Below are 20,951 nucleotides of genomic sequence, written 5' to 3' on the forward strand. Positions count from 1 at the left end.
TTGTCACTGTATACATACATCTTGTGATAGTTTAGCTCAATTTGCACCAGTAGAACATCTCCTATTATTTAATTAAAATGTATATATATAATATACGCAATGAACTGAAAAACAGGCAAAAATAATAAATTGGTAATATAGTCAAGTGGGGTAAAAAAAAATAGTGGGGTTATTGGGGTAAAAAAAACACTTACCGGTACCATCTCACATCTAAAATGAGTAGATATTCACTCAACTTTTTTAGTGTCTGTTTAAGTGGTCTTTGGCAGGCCTCGAAATTCCAGCGGTCATGGCGGACATGACCTCCGGAATGACTTCGTATGTCTGCCGAAGCCGACTCATTGGTCGGTCATAAAGGACCGCCGCAAAATTCTTGACAAAAATAGAGCTAATGCAACTAAAAGATATTTTAAATTTGAATTGTTACAATTGTTTGTTTAACGTGAACAAATACGGAGCTGAAACAATAATAGTACAGTACAGGCTATTGCTTTAAAGATCACATTAGAGTGGCGTGGTTAACGAGCTGATGGCAAAAGTAGCCATTTTTACATCATTTCAACGCCTTGCAATGTTGCCTTGAAATAAAGTTGTCTGAACTTTTCGGCAGGATATGTATTCTAATTTTAACAATGATGATTATTGCGTTACATTGATCGTTTGTTAAAAAGAAACGTCACAGAGAAGCAAGTCTCAGCTGGGTTCCGCACGTGCTTAGGCGCATGTGGCGACCTTATTCACGCTGATACTGATAGAAAAAGAATTTCTGCATGGAAGGGAGCATGTTAGACTAACACTATTGTGTTCTAAAAGTTAGTTAACACCAACACTATTGAGGGCTAACACTATTGATATTGAGTCACTGATGCGCATTTGTCTGGACGGTCCTGAGCTAGAGATTTACGACCCCGTGCCGGCAGTAATTGCTTGGCACACTGATTCTATAACGCGAAAACCACGGAATAAGTGATCGTAGTTGTTTTTGTAATAAAGAAATTTGGATTGTTGTTTTCGATTGTGTTTATTGCGTCGTTACACGACTGTCATTAACGCACTGATTTATTTGCAAGCAATCTGCTCCAGTATACTTCAGGGTCGGTTATTTAAGCCATCAACCATTGTTTGTTTGTTTGTCACATCTTTATCCAGCATTGCGGGAAAGCGGACTTAAGCGCTATGCATCGGTGTACGCCTTCTGACGTACCCCTGACCCACGCTGCAGTCGACGGCAATGCCTGTTTCCGGTTGTCTACTCTACTTATGACTTCAATTTGGTACTACCCATTACTCGAAATCGATCACTGCGTAGAGGCAATTATCGTAAAGTTTCTTGCCCAGAGAAACAACAGCAAGTGCGGGTGGCTGGAGTCGAACATGCAGGCTCTCGACTGCGAGCCCAACGTGCTAACCACTCGGCCACTGCTGCGGACATTGCAGAGTTATTCTGTTGTAGAAAATCTTCTTCTACAAACACGACTACACAATACTGTAGTGTGATTTTGCGCAAAATCTACATGCAAAAAATATGTCCGGTTGAGATATTAAATGTCCGCTGAAAGGGCCAGTCCGGTAGGACATGCTTGACCGCCAGAAAAAAATACAAATTTCGAGGCCTGCTTTGGAGATTACTTTGAGGGGTAGAGAAAAAAGATTGGATTTGACAAAGAAGAGCTATGTTAAATAGAGTAAATATTGCCAGCGAAGGGTGCAAAAAAAGGTTCGGAGGAGTTCATTAAAGGTTTTTGCTAAATTTTAGTGATAGGTAGTATGAATGTTTTAATGTTATATTGTGAGTACTATGTTGTGAGGCTACTAGATGCAACAAAGACTGGGGCCTCCAAATGTTTGTGTAAATTATTATTGAGGTGTTTTTTTTACCCCAATAAAATTCGTTGATTTGGGGTAAAAAAAACAGTGCATTTTATGGAATGTTTTGGCTTTGTATTGGTGTTAGGTCAACTGCCAAGCAGTATATCACCAAAAAATACAAAAACAAACTTCTGGATGCATCAGTGCCAATGTATGCATGATTGCATGTGTTATGCACAATCAATTGATGTTTTCTGGAGTTGGGGGTCCGAGGTTAAGGTTAGTGTTGCAGGTTAGTTGATTAATAGCGCAGATTGAGAGTACAGAGCGATCCATTGATTGATAGTGCACAACACATACAATCAGACATACACAAACTGTTGTTTTATTTCCTGTCTGTTGTTTTTTAGTTGTATGTTCATTCACAAACTGCAGGTTGACTTTTTAGGATTCACGATCCACGAAATTTAATCGCCCACTTGCTTGTTCAAACCAGAGCTGCAGATAAAATTCAGGATGGCGTGCATAAGTATACTAGACACAATTTTTTGTCTTGCTGCTGTTTTTATTACAGTAATGAGACTTTGCGATTTCACAATGTTTATTTTAATAAAAAGTGCATACAAAAATTGTGGGCAAAATCGTTTACATCATCATCATGACCCATCCGGTCAGTTCTGAGTATGGGTTCAGCATCTCTCACAGTCCTTGATTTATGAGTTACACAAAGCTTCTTTCCTCTGGTGGAGAATCATTTATATTGCATATGAAATCAATATTATAATAATAAAGAAGAAGCTGCTATACTAACAGGTGTTTTTTTACCCCATGAAAAATTTTTTTTACCCCAAAGCTGGGGTAAAAAAAAATTCAGGTATTTTGGGCATAATTTCCAAACCAGTTAATGGATTTAAAAAATTTCATTGGGGGATGATAGACATACATGATCTGCATATTGTGACCAACTTTAGTGGTCATACTTGATAAGCTAAAAAATCTAGGACAACCTTTCTGAAAAAAATTTTTTTTTACCCCACTTGGCTATACTTGAAAAGGTATAGAATATTATTATAACCTTAATGCATCTATCATATTCTGCATAAAAAACTTCAAGATTATTAAAGGTTACCAATAGCAGATGCTACATAAGCCTCAACTAATTAATGCATCTCCCAGAAAAACTAAAGTAAATAACAATATTTATGACATCATAGAGAAGCAAAATGCGCACCACTAACAGATCCTGTAAAAAACAAATTAAATTTATGTTCAAAGAAAATGAAGCATTGTACCAGCAATCATCTATAGGATTGGCCCATGATACAAGAGAAGGATCCACACTCCACAGAGGATATAAACTGATATGCATAAATCAACAAGTGAATAAAAATTAACATTAGACACCTCAGCTTGTATCCTCTGTGGATACTTTTCTTGTTGTATCATGGCCGTGGATCCTCTAGATCAGGGCTTCCCAAACTGGGGGTCGCGACCCCCCAAGGGGTCGCGTAACGAACTTCAGGGGTCGCAGAGAGTATACCAATTTGCACAAGGCACTGCATATTAACACTTCTGTACGAGATGCTGTGACAGTTATTAACTTTATTATGAGTCGCGGCCGCGCACTCAATGGGCTGCTCGTATTTTTGAAAATGTATGAGGTGAATTGGAATCGGAGTTAAAAACTCTTTTACTGCAACGTGAAGTGAGGTGGCTTTCAAAAGTCAAAGCTTTAAAATGGCTAGCCAATTAACGTTGAAAGCCAAAATCGTGATTTTTCCAACAGAAAAAAAATGTATATTTGGTCCACCATTTTCGCAATAACATCTAGCTTTCGGAATTATGCCAAATGTCAGATTTTCTTGAAAAACTGAACGAATTAGAAAACATCAACAGAAAACAAAGGAGAAAACATCAATATTTTGCATTGAAATCTAAAATTGATGCCATCATCAAAAAATTGAACATCTGGAAACAAAAATTTCAAAATGATTTATCTGAAATGTTCTCATTTCGCCTACGGTAGGCTACCGTTCCAGCCTAAACAACATTGAAACCGCCTTGAGACCTGCATTCATGGGCTCTATCCAAGAGGGGGTGATCACCCCCCCTCCCCACTCATTGGAGTCAAGTTGAAATGACTATGACGATTTTAGCCTACTGTCCAAAAATCACCCCCCGAATTCTAAAAGTAGATAGAGCCAATGCCTGCACTAATAAACGCTGAGCCAGGGCTGGATGGTAAACTATTTTTTGTTTTTCGTTGTATTTAAGCTTTTCAATAAATATCACAAATGTATATTTCAGACTGTTCATCATTTTAATAGTAAGGGGTCGCGAAACATTTTAGGAGATTAAAAGGGGTCGCAAGCAAAAAAGTTTGGGAAGCCCTGCTCTAGATGATTGCTGGTACAACACTTCATTTTCTTTGAATATAAACTTAATTTGTTTTTTACAGGATGTCAGTGGTGTGTCTTTTGTTTCTTTATGACATCATAAATATTGTGTTTCTCAGCAGTCGAGTGTAGCAAGGAATGACAGCGATAGACATGAGGCTGGGCTCATCAATATCGCACCACTAATTCATGCCACAGCGAAACACAATGCTCATTGTTCCATAGTGAGTAGTCAGGCAGTGCTGATGCCAGGAAGATCGCTCCTTCTCAACTGATCATAAATATTGTTATTTTTAGGTTAACTTTTTTTTGAGAGACATATTAGTTGAGGCTCATGCAGCATCCGCTGGTGGTAATCTTTAATAGTTCTGAGGTTTTTTAGGCAGACAGTATTAAGGTTATAATATTCTATACATACCTTTTCAAATATTACCAATTTATTTTTATGCATGTTTTTCAGTTCCTTCTGAATCAGAAAAGTTAACCAATCGGTTAACTTTCATTTAAGCAAAATGTGATATGCACCAACGCTGACAATGAGTTAACGGCAGTTTAACTTGGCTGACTTAACTGAAAAGTTAAACCAACAGACAATGTGGGTTAACCATTGGTTAACTTGATGAAAGCGTTCTTGAAACTTGGCTACCACCAGCAGGGTTGCCACATTGGCCTTTTTACAGCAAAATTCCAGAAGTTTGGACTTTATAAAAAGTGTTTGGCTGGAAAAACACCACTAATTTAACAAAGAGAACAGAACCTTACGTTGTGCCCATTTCCTATATAAGTTAGCCTTTTTTCGAGGATGCATTTGGCCTTTTTTTGTTTTATCCATCTGGCAACACTAACTACGAGTCAGAAACAGAAAGCCTATGGTAGGTCTGGTTGTTTCTTAGCTGTTTTGATAGCATAGGGAAGGCAGTACTTGGCAAGCTTATCTTAACCACTTTTCACTTTGTCAAATAGCCTATGTACAATTGTACAGTACTGATGGTTAAAGTAAAGTTCACCAAAAATAACAACTTAACAAGTCGGGTGTGCCATCGATTGTCTTTCTTTGAAATTGCAAGCTTTTGTCGTAGCGCAACAATAAGAAATCAGGCAATCCTATGTTATTTTGCTATTCGATGTGGTGCGTTAGATTAATAGGGTAAAACTTTAGTACAGTAGTTAGGATCTACGGTACTGACAGAGATGGGCACAGTACAATTTAAAAGTACCGCGGTACCAGTACTATTTTCAAAAAGTACCGCGGTAACGGTACGGTACTTTTTTAAATACAAGTTACAAGACTTAGAATGATGAATTCTTTTTGTGATTGTACTCGAAATAATCTTACATTTAAAACCACAAATGCAATTCATCTCCATCCCAATTATATTAACAAGTAACAGCAACGCGCCATGACGATGTTCATATTTTACACAAAAACTGCTTAACCAGCCCTTTGGTAGGCACGCAAAGCTGCATGGAACAGATCGGAAAATAAAGTCACAAGTCTCTTGATTTTGCTCAGTATAAATGCATAAATTTAAGGTAGGCATATGCTTGTTAGTTTATAGACTTATAGTTAAGGGCCAACCCAACATGCCGTATAGAAAGCTATTGGAAGTAAAGGCCATTCAACATCAGAGTTGTAAAGTAATGAAAGTAGTGTTACTTAAGTAGCAATAAAATAAAAAAACTGGTATCCATCTAAAATGGACTGGCTTGCAATTAGCATAAAACTTAGCATAGCCTAAACATAAAAGACAGTGACACTACAATTCCTTTTTACTTTTATGTTAAGTAGCAATATTCAGTACGGTAACTAATACTTTTTGAGTAATTTTATTTTTCATTACTTTCTACTTTCACTTGTTTAGTTTTATGCCAAAGTAACGTTACTGGAGTAATTTTATATTTTGTCAAGTAGAAAGTTGTAACTTTGTTAAAAATCTGTTAAAAAGGTATCATTTATAAGACAAAAAAAAAATATTTTAAAGAGAAATTGTAAAAAATGAAAAGTTTTGTTAAAAAGAATTGTTAAAACGAAAAGTTTATCTTCCTAAGACCTAAATGATTCATTAAAAACTAAACTATTAAGTGAGATATTTTATGACTAAAAATATTGGGATTTTGAAGTATTTTTTCAAAACTTGATGAAATTTGTCAAAAATGTGTGTCCGCGCTAGCTGAAAATGATAAGAACAATGAAAAAGAGAGATACGCATGAACAAAAATGAAGCAAAGAGATGATTTGTCTTGGCGATTTCTCTTTGCGCCATTTTCGTTCATGGATTAAATCGTTTCGAAGTTAACATTGTTGAAAAAAAAGTACCGACAAAAGTACCGGGCATTTTGACCAAAAAAGTACTGGGTATTTAGGCAACCGGTACAAATTTCAAAAAGTACCACGGTACCAGTACACAAAAAGTACCGCGTACGCCGTACAATTGTACTCGATACTGCCCACCTCTGGGTACTGAGTTTGTGAGCAGGGACATTGACAGGATTTTTCAGGCCGTGCCAATTCATTTTCTGGCCCCCTTTATAAACAATGCTATATATTTATAAAACAATTATAAATAAAGCTAATATGAAGGTTTTGTATATTATGGACAAGATCTTGGCTTGCCCTACCTCCCTGTTTGTGAGTGTTTAAAGACATGTATTTTGCATTGCTGTAGTACTATAATGTTGTTGCGTTACAGCTTCATACAAAATTAAGACTACCGGTACGCTCTGAAGTTAATCATGAATGCTCTTCATGTTCTTGATGTTGCTGACATAGCAGAAGTTAATGACATTACAACCATCATACGACGTGTTATACGGGATCGGTCAAATCCCATGGAAGAATTTAATGCAACTGAGTTTTTTGAACGATTTAGATTCAGCAAGGAATGTACACTGAGTATTTTACACCTTATTGAATGCGATTTAAAGTTTGCATCCAAACGAAACAAGTTTGTTCCTCCTATTCTGCAATTAATCGCTACGTTCCGCTTTTACGCAACTGGTAATTTTCAAAGGACAGATGGTGACTTAGTGGGGGTTGAACAGTCAACTGCATGTCGGATTGTTCACAGAGCGTCTAGAGCAATTGCCAAATGCTGTAAATCAAGCTTCATGATATTTCCGAGTGGTGAACAGCTGATGGGTGTAAAGCAAGATTTTTTCCAAGTTGCAGGCTTTCCTAATGTGGTCGGATGCATTGATGGAACTCATGTTCCAATTGTTTCTCCTGGTGGAGAGCAAGCCGAACTATTCAGAAACAGAAAAGGCTATTTTTCTGTGAACGTACAAGGTGTATCATGCAATGGAGATATGTGCTTTACAAACATTGTTTGTCGATGGCCTGGGTCGACACATGACTCTCGAATATTTGATAACTGTGCATTATGCTACAAATTTGAACACACTCTTATTAAAGGGGCAGACAACCCCATTTTCAAATGCAAATTGAGAGTTGAAATACATAAAGGGGATATTCAAAAACACGTTGCACTTGTTTTTATGAAAAAATACTCATTTGTTCTCACGCAATCTTAAAACAAAGTTTTGGTTTTGTAATTCGAACACACACTGCACGAACTGTTGTCGAAATAAAAAAATTTTCGGGTGACGTCATAAGAGTACTGCTGGACAAATATTTTGTTTGTTTGAGGTGTGGCATGCGTTTGCCGCAGTCGATAAGATTATTCCAAGTTACAATTGAAGTTCAGATTTAGTTTATTGTAGCCTTGGTGCTAGCTTACATCATTTTACAGACTACACTAAACTTTTTATTGGACGTTTAACCTAAACATTTTGGGCTAGACCTTGCAGTGTTTGCATAGTTTTGATGGTATTTAACAGCAAGAGGTTCAGACAGTCAAAGGTTGCAGAGATTTGCATTTATTTTTTACTTCATGATTATTGATTAGTCAGTGCTGCATCCTGTGCTGTATGTACGATGGGCCTACCTACCAGTCTTAGTATTTACTCATGTATTTCAATTTGTGATTGTGTATTGGCTAGACATGTAGGCCTATACTGGTGTCTCAATATGCATTCTTCCCCAGTGCTGTGTGAGTAAACTAAGCTAAACCTGTTACAATTTGGTACTCATCATGCCAAATCGGTGTGTTGTACCGTATATAACTGTTTATCTGACAGTTCTAGGCTACTGATAAAATTTCTTTGTTCCATTTTCCATAAAATCGTACCATAAAAAAGAAATGGAACAAGTCTGTAAACACCACAAGAGTGTGGCCAGGATCAACAGAGTCCAGCACAATATGGCGACTCCATTTCAAGGAAACAGATTTTTAAAATCTTTTTCAATTTGACATGGGTCATGCCACACGTCTCAATTGAAACTTTAATGCATGCCCTTCAATTTTTCCAAACAAAAACATTTCAACAACTTTGCAACCGTTGGATTCAAAGTCCAGTAGAGAGACAACTCCACAACAAAATTCCACTTTATCCATGCGACCGGCTGCTAGGAAGCGGCAAGTTCTTGAGGTAATTTTAAGCTAACAATTATATTACTACATGTTTGTTATAAAGTACCGCACATAAGTAGCGAAGTAGCATCCTTGAGAAATTGTTTTCCATAAGTTTACAATATGTATGCTGCCTGCTGGTATAGTGATTCCCAGCTACATGCACTTTTAGAACGTCCCATGTATAATTCACCAAGTTCATTAACAAAAAATGTTCCTTCATATATACATTGTTGTTTTCTTTTTCAGTTACTGGCTAGAAATGCACCCAAATTCGTACCCTGAACAATTCCTACCCCCAATTCGTACACTGAAAAGATCGAGAGAAATTTAAAAAAAAAAGCCGAAGTCATGCCAAACAGAAATGGTTACTTGTGATGCTGTAACACAATATGACGTATTAGATTTTCGTGCTTGTTCATCAAAAGGATGCCAAGCTGCCTTGAAGCCAATGAGTGCGGCGAAAGGTAAGAAACTTTGACTCTATAATATGACATATTATGAAATAACAGTAGTGTACATTTTAATAGCTTTGGAAAGAGAAGTGATGCCAAATAATACTGTAAAAGTTGCTTTGCTTGATTTGGAATATGTTTATTTATTGCAGCAGTGCAGCAACTCAGGCTAATGCCCTGGTATTAACACAATCTGTAGATGTGACCTGCAACTTGCAAGAAAGAAAATGAATTCCACCAGATTACCTTACTTCCACTTCCAAAAAAGCAGGAATGGCTTTGCAAGACATATCTTTTGAAGATAATGAAATGCACTATCCAAATTTCTCAATAAATACATTTTCGGAGGTGTCTACCAATGAACGTAGTGAAAAGCCGGGGTAAGTTTGTAAAATTCCAAAACAAAACTTCGTTCCTAAACTTTTCATCAAATTTTCCTATAATTTAAGTGATGATCCACTGGGATGCACGGTGTGACAAAACATTTTAAATAAAGTAAACAATATCACACCAAATCAGAAGAATCAGTTTATTTAAATACAGAGCTTTCGCCACACAAGTGTGGCTTCATCAGTATAAACTTATTCAAATAGAAGTTTGTAAACAATGATATATCTGTTATAGATATTTTATGAATGCTTCCTGATGTATGGAAACACACACATACTGTAAACGGAAGTGCTCAATCTTTTCTTTAAAATAGTGTCATTGATAAGAATTTTTAATATGTCATTGAGCAGAACATTGTACTTCAACAATTGGAAGGTGATGGTATTGACCTCATGTTAGCAGGAGATGGAAGGGTAGATTCTCCTGGACATTGTGGGAAGCACGGCACATACACGATCATGGACACAAGATTGAATAAAATAGTGGATTTGCAACTTCTTCAGGTATGGACTTCAGCCAGTACATTTTATACTTTAGCTAGCAAATCCAGCTTCTTTTACATGACTCATTGAAAAGCCAGTGTGTCTTATAACAAATTTACGTTTATTTTACGTATGTTTGTACGTTATAGTTTCTCTGCTCGGCGCGCTTTCCATTGATTGTTTTCTCTGCAAGCCCATTTTCATAAGAGCTTTTCTTGCTGTGTTCAGTAAAAGGGACTTTTGTTACTTTAAGTTCTGATCGTGTGAGACTGATTTAATTGGTTCGTTTTATATTGTTGGCTTGTGTTTTGCAGATGTACTTGGTCTCTTACTTCATTTAAACCTAATAAATGGTCGTTTCAGTGTGAACATACCCAAATAACAAATCAGTCGCTTTTTACATTGATTCAACGTCTGCAGACGTTGAACCAATGTAAAAAAGCGACTGATTTGCTATTATGTGTACTTTTCTCAAAACTGCTCGTAAACAGGCCAACTTCGCCCAGAAAGCAACAATGTAATGATGATTTATTGATGCTAAGCTATTTCACTGAAAACAATTTCACTGAAACAAATTCACTGAAACAATACAAGTTGTATTTGGCTGTACAGTGTACAATGTACATGCTTCCCATTGCCAAGTCAAGAAAAATTTACGGCCATGGCCGTCTCCCATCAAATCGGGACATAGGCTACAACACTCGCGGCCATTTAAAAAGTATAGCTTTGGTAGAGAGGTACTTTTTAAAAACCATAGACAGACAAAAGTTGTTTTAAAAGTTTGTTTGTTTAAAAAGTTGTTTTGAATTTGAAGGAGTTACCGTAATAAGAGTAAATGTAACCAAAAGTTGTTTTTACAGACGTTATAGGCACATTGCCTATAGACAGTTTGTTCGCTGGATCTGGGGTTACCTTGGACGTTCAATCCGTGTGCCTCTGCCGTCATGCGTCGTTTCGGCAATTAGGTCGAAATTTTCAAATCAAGATAGCGGCGAATATGTTGGATTTAAATATCCTGATTTGAAATAAAAAGTCAGAATTCAAAATCTGCTTTGAAAAAAGCTTTTCCGTGTGCACAGAGAGAGTGAATTTTGTACATGTACTTGTACAGACAGTACAGTAAGCTATACTAGAATCTAGTTCTTTACAAACTAATATGGTACTTGTCGAAAGGTAGTTACTTTCAGTGTTCATTTTATCAACTACTAAGCCGCTTACAATCGACATAAATACATGTAGTTCATTGTATTTGTTGGAAACGACACTACGAACACTTGCTTACAATGCATCTTGCGCGAACATAAGATCGGCTAGTACTCTTATGACGTCACACGTGATTATCGCACGGTTCAGTGAGCACGCGTCGCTCTGAAACTAAGGGCTAACTAAAACGGCCCTACAAAGGAAACGCAATGAAATTAAGGGAAAATTTCAACGACAACTACTTATTATACATGTCTAGAGCACTTACAAACAAAAAAATCGAAAAGTATGGTTTGGGGTTTACTGCCCCTTTAATGGTTTGCTACTTGCTGACTCAGGGTATGCTTGCCGAAAATACATGACATCATTACTAAACCCGGTTACACAGAAAGAAAAAAATTACAACACTGCTCAGTGCTCATATAGCAACTTGCACAAAAGTTGAACGAATGTTTGGTGTATGGAAACAAAGATTTCGTTGTCTGAGAATTCCTCTAAGGACAAAATTAAGTAATTCACTATTACCAGTTAGACTAATGTGAAGCTGTAGACAAGAGAAGTGAACGCCTTAGGTCTGCTGTGCAAATGAATTAGCCTATTGTTAAAGCTACTACATCATGTTAAATGTAAGAACATAGCCTACGGTATCAAACGGAACGACTCGCTGCCATGCTTTCTTGTATTTGATAAAAGTGACTGTGTAACCTTTAAAATGATATTAACAAAACACGTAATCCCTCTAAGAACGCAATAACAAACTGTTTTCTGGTTGACTACTGCTGATAACTCAGCAAATTCCGACTGTTTGCGCGGTTACCTAACCAGCGGTTGGTGCATTCGGTGGTAACTTTAACCGGCGGTTAAGTTAACCGGTGGTCAGCTAACCACCGGTTAAAGTTAACCGCCAGTTAATTTAACCACGTTTGGTGCATCCGACCCTTAGTGAACTAGTAACTAAGTTTGATGTAATTCGCTTTGCTTGGCTTTTCACTTGGTATTGAGCGATGCTGGTAGTGATAATAACATTCATTATACACAATGTAAGGAAATCACAAAATGTATGGAGAATCACCACACTCCTAAGAAAGGCACTTTCATTAGCTGGAAGCAACAGTTCACAAAATTTTTTTTATGGTGACCTGCCACTAGGGTGGAGTGAAAAATTTTTTTTCTCTCAAATCAAAAAAGAGGGGTTCTAAAAACTTGTCATTTGACCCAAAATCACCATTAAAATTGATTTTGGGGTGTGGCACTTTTAATTGGCCGTGCCACTCGACCCTAGGGGTCGCGACGAGGTTAAATTTCATAAAATCCGCATAACTTTACAACCGTACATGCTAGAAACTTGAAATTGGTCTTAAAAGATTCAGAAGCTACATGTTTCTATCTGCTCTAAAAGCAATTTTAACCATAAATGCAACAGAAAATGATTTAAATAAAAAAAACTGATATTTTATCATTTCGCTCTCAACCATAATAAGTATTAAGTATGTACTGTGTGCATTGTGGAATCGTCCATTTTAGAATCTATTACATAGAGGAACAACATAATAGACTATATTTCAAAATCCATTCACAATCACAATCAATCCTGGAAGAGCACTATGTCATTGTTGGAGTACCAGGCGAGTATTATTTGACCCATGTCACACCTGAGGATGGGAAAGGAAGAACAACTGCAAATACCGTCAATGATGCCATAAAGTACACTGAACTGGGCGACAAACTTGTAGTTGTAGGAACTGATGGCACGGCAGCAATGACCGGATCATACAATGGCTTAATCAGAGCATTGGAAGAGAAGGTAGAACATCCATTGCAGTGGGTGATACTGATATGCCTTCTACACTGCAATGAACTGCTATTGCGACATGTGCTTGTAGCTATAGATGGGACAACACATAATACTTTCCAAGGAAAGATTGGATCAAAACTAAGTGGTTGTGTTTCGGATTGGCCAATTCAAAAATTCAAACCTGGCAATCCTGAGAAGAACGGAAAGGTCAATGGTGAGAGCAATGTGTGGGGTGAAAACGAGAAGGGAAAAAAGGACTGAAGAATTGTTGGATATGCTGGAGATGAGAAAGACCATAGACCAACTGGCAAGGGCAAATGGAGTAAGATGGTATGGACATGTGATAAGGAGGGAGGAAGGAAGTTTTCTTAGAAAGGCACTAGATCTAAAGGTGGATTGGAAGAGGAAACGCGGTCGTCCAAAAAGAACGTGGAAACAACAAGTGAAGGATGAATTAAAAAAAGTCGGACTGAAGGAGGACGATGCAAGGGACAGGGTGATATGGAGAAAAGGGATTAAAAGAATTGCTGCGCGGAAACAATCGGCCACCCCCACTAGTGGGGAACAAACCGACGATGGATTATGATGAAACCCATTTCAAACCAGAACTTTCCATTACTGCCCAATAAAGTTGTCGCTAACCTCAGCATAGACCAGCATTATTCTTACAGGATTTGTTGGAAAACTCTCCTTGGTCATGTGGATGATGATTTAGCAATGTTGGAGATAGGGCCAATTGTCCACTCGAGGTGGCTCACACTTGCATGCAGAATCCTGCAGTATTATACTTCAATATCAAAGCCGTTCGCAAACCGGCATACTTTGGCTGAATTTTGCTTAAAGGTATATATATATATACTTCCACATGGTTTCAAATCAAGCACAAAGATAAAATATCTGATGGGCCAAAGACTCTGTTCGATCTTGTCCAGAGTTGAATCGTCCAGTTCCCGTCCAAAAAAGTGAGGGGAATTTTGTTAAAGGTTGTGCAAAGAAATGCATTCTTTGCACATCCGGAGAATATTCTGGTGGGACGGCAGTGAAGAAATTAGCAGAATTGCTGTGAACAAAATATTGGCGATGAGAGGATGTTTACAGGAACATGGAGTCAACATTTCACCGAATGACAACTTTGAAGGAGGTGACCTGGAACAATCAGATGAGAAGACTGGTACAAATGTTAGTTCCAGTGTGCGTTGGTTTCTTGTTCCTAAAATCAACATCAAGGCGAAGGAGTATTACAAGCTTATCAATCTAAATGACCCTGGGATTTGTGAACCTTCACTGATCAAAGCTCTAAGTCGATCCACACTTAAGGAGATTTGAGATAGTCCATTGCGACTTCAGCATCCTTGCCACAATCAAAGAGTTGAACGGCACATTAAGTTGGTGACAGATGCATCATCCTCTGTAGCAAGGTATGACAGGCGTGACAGTTTGATCAGATAGAAAATTAAATCTAGACGTCTGATGAAACGCTTTGACACAGAGAAACAATTGCTTCATGAACATTGAACAGGCATAGAATACTGAGCAGTGACCATACAGAGTTACATATTGTTGCTGTACCTTTGAGTTTCATACAATTTGGGTAGAGAGGTAACTCTTTTAGACCATAAACAGACATAACTCAGCAACAACATTACATTTAACATTATAAAAAAAAAGCGAACGTTTTCGGCCAGTCATACAGCCCTTTTCAAGCCTATAAGAAAAATACATTTTAAGAGAAATGCTAAAGAATCATACAGTATCACAGCAAAAATATGGTCAAATCTAAACATTTGAGAAACTGCCTCGCTCACACAAATTGATAACTTAAAATTACACAGCACAACGGGTCAAGTATTTGAGAGGTAAATTTAATTATATGTTCAGAAAATTTTCTTTTCGCTTTTTGTTTTTTATAATGTTAAATGTAGTGTTGTTGCTGAGTTATGTCTGTTTATGGCTTTGAATTTCAGTTCATCAACATGCCTGAAGTGTCAAATGGCTGTGTTCTATATTCTTGACTGGGCTATACATTCATTTACTACGTTAGGTCAAGAAATTTGTTTAATTTCCACTCTCCTATTTCTAAAAGTGCTTTTTTTTGCATGCATTTCATCGACTCACAATGCTTGATGCTTGTTTAATACAAATATCAGTTTTCTTTTGATAAAACATTTTCTGTTGCACTTAGGGTAAAAATTGCTCTTAGAGCAGATAGAAACATGTAGCTTCTGAATCTTTTAAGACCAATTTCAAGTTTCTAGCATGTACGGTTGTAAAGTTATGCGGATTTCATGAAGTTTGACCTCGTCACGACCCCTAGGGTCGGGTGGCACGGCCAATTAAAAGTGCCACACCCCAAAATCAATTTTAATGGTGATTTTGGGTCAAATGACAAGTTTTTAGAACCCCTCTTTTTTGATTTGAAAGAAAAAAAATTTTTCACTCCACCCTACCTGCCACCTCTCAGTGAGACTACAGCTGGCAGGGGACTGCTTCAAAAAACAAGAAATTAGTATCATAATATTATTCTTTGAAACCAAAGTAGAGCATTAGGAAAAGGGGCCGACACTCGACAGGCAAAGCCTTTCTTCATCAATTAGAAGACACTGAAGTACAGAAACAAGAATTATCAAATTTGATGATTGATAATGTCCACTGTCCAGGTATGCCTGAATGGACAATGATATACAGTATAATAATGAAACTCGTAAGACGTGATAAACGGAAACAGTCAATGCAAAGCAGCTGTGACAAAAAGGGTAAGACTGAGTTGTACACAGTTTAGGGCAAAGGCCTCAAACACACGGCTTGCGACAATTGTTGGTGTGCCCGCGATGCTTTCGCGATGTATTTTTGAGCTTTCAAATAATATTAATTAACAATTACAGTAACTGTTCAAGTGCCACATTTTTTTCTACATATTTTCGGGTCCCCGTCTTTTAGGTGCAGACAGTTAGGCGCCGGTCAAATGTGGGGTGCCTGACACTGTGGGGTCAGGATATTTAGGTGCGGAGCACTGTGGCGGCTGATCATTTAGGTGCTTTCCTAGTAAAGTCTGCAGATTATATCAGCTTGGCAGGTAGGGCAATGTTTTTCACACAAAATGTTGTATTCAACAGAAAAATGTGTTGTTTTGTTAATGTGCGTGCATTTATTTGTTGTTAGTCATGGCTTCAGTGAGTGAAGCTGCTTAAACCGGCAATGCTTTTCACACTAAATGTTATATTGAACAGAAAAATCTATTGTTTTTTAAATGCGCGTGTTCGGCATTGTTTGTTGTTAGTCCAGGTTTGCGTCTGCAAAAGCTCTATCAACAAACTATTTAAGTTTCCGAACATGACTGAGTTCACTTTTAGTTAAGTCAACTACACTAAACAAGGTGCAAAAATCTCACGATCTGGTGTACGAGCAAATGATTGCTGGATATCCACCGCCAACAAAGCGTAGGAAGCACAGAGATGCAGACGAAAGTTTGTTAACTTTGGTGAATCTTCTTCGAGAGAAGTGGCGATTCCAGTCAAACAATGTGGAAGTTTCTTCCAGGAGTAAGCCACGACTTCCACATAGGACCTTAACTTTTCAAATTACCTTTTGTATGTTTATTGTGTTTTTTAGGCAGGTTATTTATTATTTGCAGTGTTTAATTGCGCATTTTCAATATTTATTAATTGTTTAATAAAAGTCTTCATCCTTACACCTCGTATACCTTTTCTTGCTAAGTGGGTTGTTTGCAGTACTTGCATAGTCACTAGTCAGGCACTGCAAACCAAAATTTGTACAACCCGCTGAAATACAGCTACGGTATGCTTTTTTATTGATGTTTAGTGTACCGGTAGTTATTATTTGTTATTAATTTATTAAATTATATTTATTAAAATATTAGTTATTAATTTTTTGTTTAATTATTAATTTTTTGTTTAACAAAAACAAAAGACAGAACAAAATGGAGGCAGTTCATCAGGGAGATCACAGCTGATCAAACATGATCAATCTGTTGAAGAAGAAGAAGTTATTATTTGACTTAACTAAAAGTGAACTCAGTAATGTTCAGAAACTTGAATAATTCATTGATAAAGCTTTTGCCGACGCAAATCTGGACTAACAACAGGGTCATTTCATTATAATACAGACAAAATTTCAAAATTTGGGCACCACCTAATTTTTTTTTATTGGCTTAAAAGATGCTTCTCACTTTTCTGAAAAGAATGGTGCAAATTTGATGAAAATCACATAAGCGGTTCTCGAGTTATAAGTGAAACAACCCTGGATTACTAGGTGGCTTCATAGATAAGGAGCAATAGAAAAACGGCAATATCTCAAGAACCGCTCAACATATTTGGATAATTTTTAGCTCTACCCCCATGTTTTCTGGGATGGGTTATATGTTTATGAACATTAAAACAAGTTTTGGCTACTACTTTTTGAGATAAAACAAAATTAACCTCTTGTTGTTACGCACCAATAAAACCATGATGCAGTACTTTAAAAAAAAAATTTTTTTAATTAGGTAGAGAAAAGATTGATGAAAACTTTGGTAAAAACAGTGTAGTGCTAAAGTCTCAACTTTCTGCACAAATCACATTTAAAAGTAGTGAAAGATGGTTCCCTGAAGAGGTTCAATACTCCTTTGTGATGTCATAGTCATGTTTGTTTTCCCTTAATCACACCATTGTGCTGTCATAGACATGTTTAAAAGAAATATGGTTGCACTTAATCCATCCAATTTGAACTAGTTTGCAGGACTTTGAGACTTTAGCATTACACTGTTTTTGCCAAACTTTTCATCAATCTTTCCTCTACCTAATTTTTATTTCCTCTACCCAATTTTTAAAAAAACATGTTTTTTAAAGTTACGCATCATAGTTTTATTGGTGAATAACGACAAGAGGTCAATTTCTTTTTAACTCAAAAAGTAGTAGCCAAAACTTGTTTTAATGGTCATAAACATATATATAGCCCACCCCAGAAAACGGGTCTGCTACTATTCGGCGAGTCCGATTCGGCGAGTCCGATTCGACTAGTCCGATTCGGCGAGTTCCCTATTCGGCGAGAGCGCTTTTCGGCGAGTACCCTATTCGGCAAGGTTTTGAAATTTTTGAAAGGAAATTATCGGGTACCGTAGCCTAATTATAATTGCCGTTTTTACATCGTTTTAACGTCGCTAAACGTTGAAATCGTGAAGAAAGGAATAAAAAGAAAATGTTTGAACTATTAAATTAAAATTCGTCATGTCAGTTCAGTTGTTTTTATTTCTGACCATCATATGAAAAACAATACACGTCAACATAGCAAAGGTAGAAGCGACAAAACGCGAACGTTAAAACGTGCTTGTGACCGAAGTAAGTTATTGAGTTGAAAGAAATTTGGCACGGTCGCAACACTTTCAGAAAAATTTAAGATATGAAGGAAAAATAAAACAAAGAAAATGTTACGAAAAATAAATAAAATAGATCATGTTTATGTCTATAAGTTAGTACTTTTGAATAGTTAAAATGATTAGTTTGGACCAACAAATGTGTGGCCTACAGCTTGGATTGAAAGGAAATTATCGGGTACCGTAGCCTAGTTATCCCGACCAGCAAAAAATTGTTCCAAGAACACAGTTCATTTTTACATTGTAGTAACAGAATGAAAAGGCTAAACAAATGTGTGGCCTATCGTGTTAACGTCGCTAAACGTTGAAATCGTGTAGAAAAGGGAGCTTTTGCTGACTAGGATACTTTGAAACTGAGAAACATTCACAGAAGCCCTACGATTTGTTCCAAGAACCCATTTAGCATAACATTTCATTTGTACATTGATTGAACGTCTGAATACATTATCTTAAAAATGCAACGTATCGTAGGGCTTCTGTGAATGTTTCTCAGTTTCAACGTATCCTAGTCAGCAAAAGCACCCTTTTCTACACGATTTCAACGTTTAGCGACGTTAAAACGATAGGCCACACATTTGGTTAGCCTTTTCATTCTGTTACTACAATGTAAAAATGAACTGTTAGGCTAACTGGGTTCTTGGAACAAATTTTTGCTGGTCGGTATAACTAGGCTACGGTAGCCTACCCGATAATTTCCTTTCAATCTAAGCTGTAGGAGTGTAGGTCACACATTTGTTGATCCAAACTAATCATTTTAACCATAGGCGCCTAAGCCGTGGGGGCCAGGCCCCCACGCATATTTCCGCGTGGGAGCAACTTTTTATGCGGCATTGATACATAAAACATTAGATGAACTAGCGATCGGCAGCAGGTAAACATTTTTAAATACAAACCGCAACAGCTTCGCAGTAAATAATCACTAGAACGAGTAGCGATGCTACAATCCCACCCCAGACAAAAAAATCTGTCATTTTTACGTTGATTTAACGTCTGCAGACGTTGAATCAATGTAAAAATGACTGATTTTGCTGCCTGTGACATAGCAAAAATCTACCATTTTGCGTCGATTCAATGTCATCAGATGTTGAATGCACCCAAAAACAACATAATTTGCTACGTTGACGCAGCGTGCGTTTAACTTAATGCACTTGCAAACAGCCTCCTGTCTGCAGAGAATTGTCGCGGCTGTGAATCGGTTGCTGTGAAAATGAACTTGAAGTCTCGGCCCGAGGTAACCACTAACCAACGTAACAAGGGCTGGTACAAACCGCACTGCGCACAGTCGCACAAGCGGCATAATCAACACAACAACGGACTCGCGCAAACTGCATGGCGCACACACGTCCGTTGCCATAGAAACCCGATCAAAGGCGGGGAATATGCGCATCTTTTGTTTCATCTGCAACACGAAAACGGGCGTATTACAGCGAATTGAAACTTGAAAGCAGGTCAGCCATAAGTTGCGATATTGTAGTGAAAAGGGAGCAATGTCAAGTCGAAAACTTAATCAAACGTCTCTCTGTAACTATTTTTCAAGGGCTGTTTACGGATTTCAGCAACTTTTAAATTTATTAAAGGTGACGTGCTGTTGAATTGATGTAAATATGAATGATTTTGCTTTCAACAGGTATATTTTCAAGCATGTGATCAAGTTAGTATTTTCATTCCATTTACAGTATACCTTTTAGTAAACCTTTTCGTCTCTTGTTTCATGCTAATAAATTTGTTGCTAAACTTTATGTTGCGCTTAGCTTAAAGAGTCGCAGTCCATCAACCGCTAGCCAACGCAGACGCATGTCGCATGTGTTTTGGTCGTGCTTTGTTTATAATAATTAACGGTAGGTCGAACGTAGCGATAACTCCGAGTGTGGCAATAAAAGCAATCCTAGTGTGACGACATAATTACGTCATCCATCTGCGTGACATTTCGCTTAATTTACGTTGCTGCTGATGAAACACGCTTTCGCCCCCACGGCCAAAAAAATAGTTAGGCGGCTTTAGGCGCCTATGATTTTAACTATTCAAAAGTACTAACTTATACACATAAACATTATTTTTTTTGTAACATTTTCTTTGTTTTATTTTTCCTTCATATCTTAAATTTTTTTGAAGGTGATGCAACCTTGCCAAATTTCTTTCAACTCAATAACTTACTTCGGTCACAAGCACGTTTTAACGTTCGCGTTTTGTCGCTTCTACCTTTTTCTACACCTTTGCTATGTTGACGTGAATTGTCGCTTCTACCTTTGCTATGTTGATGATGTGTATTGTTTTTCATTTGATGGTCAGAAATAAAAACAACTGAACTGACATGACGAATTTTAATTTAATTAATAGTTCAAACATTTTCTTTTTATTCCTTTCTGCACGATTTCAACGTTTAGCGACGTTAAAACGATGTAAAAACGGCAATTGCAATTAGGCTACGGTACCCGATAATTTCCTTTTAAAAATTTCAAAAACTCGCCGAATAGGGCACTCGCCGAAAAGGGCTCTCGCCGAATAGGGAACTCGCCGAATCGGACTAGTCGAATCGGACTCGCCGAATCGGACTCGCCGAAACGGGCCATTCCGCCAGAAAACA

The 20,951-nt window shown here is 37.4% G+C and overlaps 2 protein-coding genes and 1 long non-coding RNA gene across 3 annotated transcripts in view; 2 read left to right on the forward strand and 1 right to left on the reverse strand.

Annotated features, from left to right (window-relative positions):
• LOC145780009 (uncharacterized) overlaps positions 1-20,951 on the forward strand; it is a 375,170-nt gene that overhangs the window by 192,585 nt on the left and 161,634 nt on the right. The gene's annotated exons all lie outside the window — the stretch shown is intronic.
• The window catches only part of LOC145779395 (palmitoyltransferase ZDHHC20-A-like), a 76,203-nt gene that overhangs the window by 51,012 nt on the left and 4,240 nt on the right, over positions 1-20,951 (reverse strand). The gene's annotated exons all lie outside the window — the stretch shown is intronic.
• LOC145779397 (uncharacterized) lies at positions 8,349-11,021 on the forward strand. The gene is made up of 5 exons (XR_014290551.1): positions 8,349-8,693; positions 8,924-9,141; positions 9,329-9,509; positions 9,870-10,022; positions 10,862-11,021. It is a non-coding gene; the product is annotated as an uncharacterized LOC145779397 (long non-coding RNA).

Source organism: Aplidium turbinatum, chromosome 11 (assembly GCF_918807975.1).
Source record: "Aplidium turbinatum chromosome 11, kaAplTurb1.1, whole genome shotgun sequence".
Taxonomy (NCBI): Eukaryota; Metazoa; Chordata; class Ascidiacea; order Aplousobranchia; family Polyclinidae; genus Aplidium; species Aplidium turbinatum.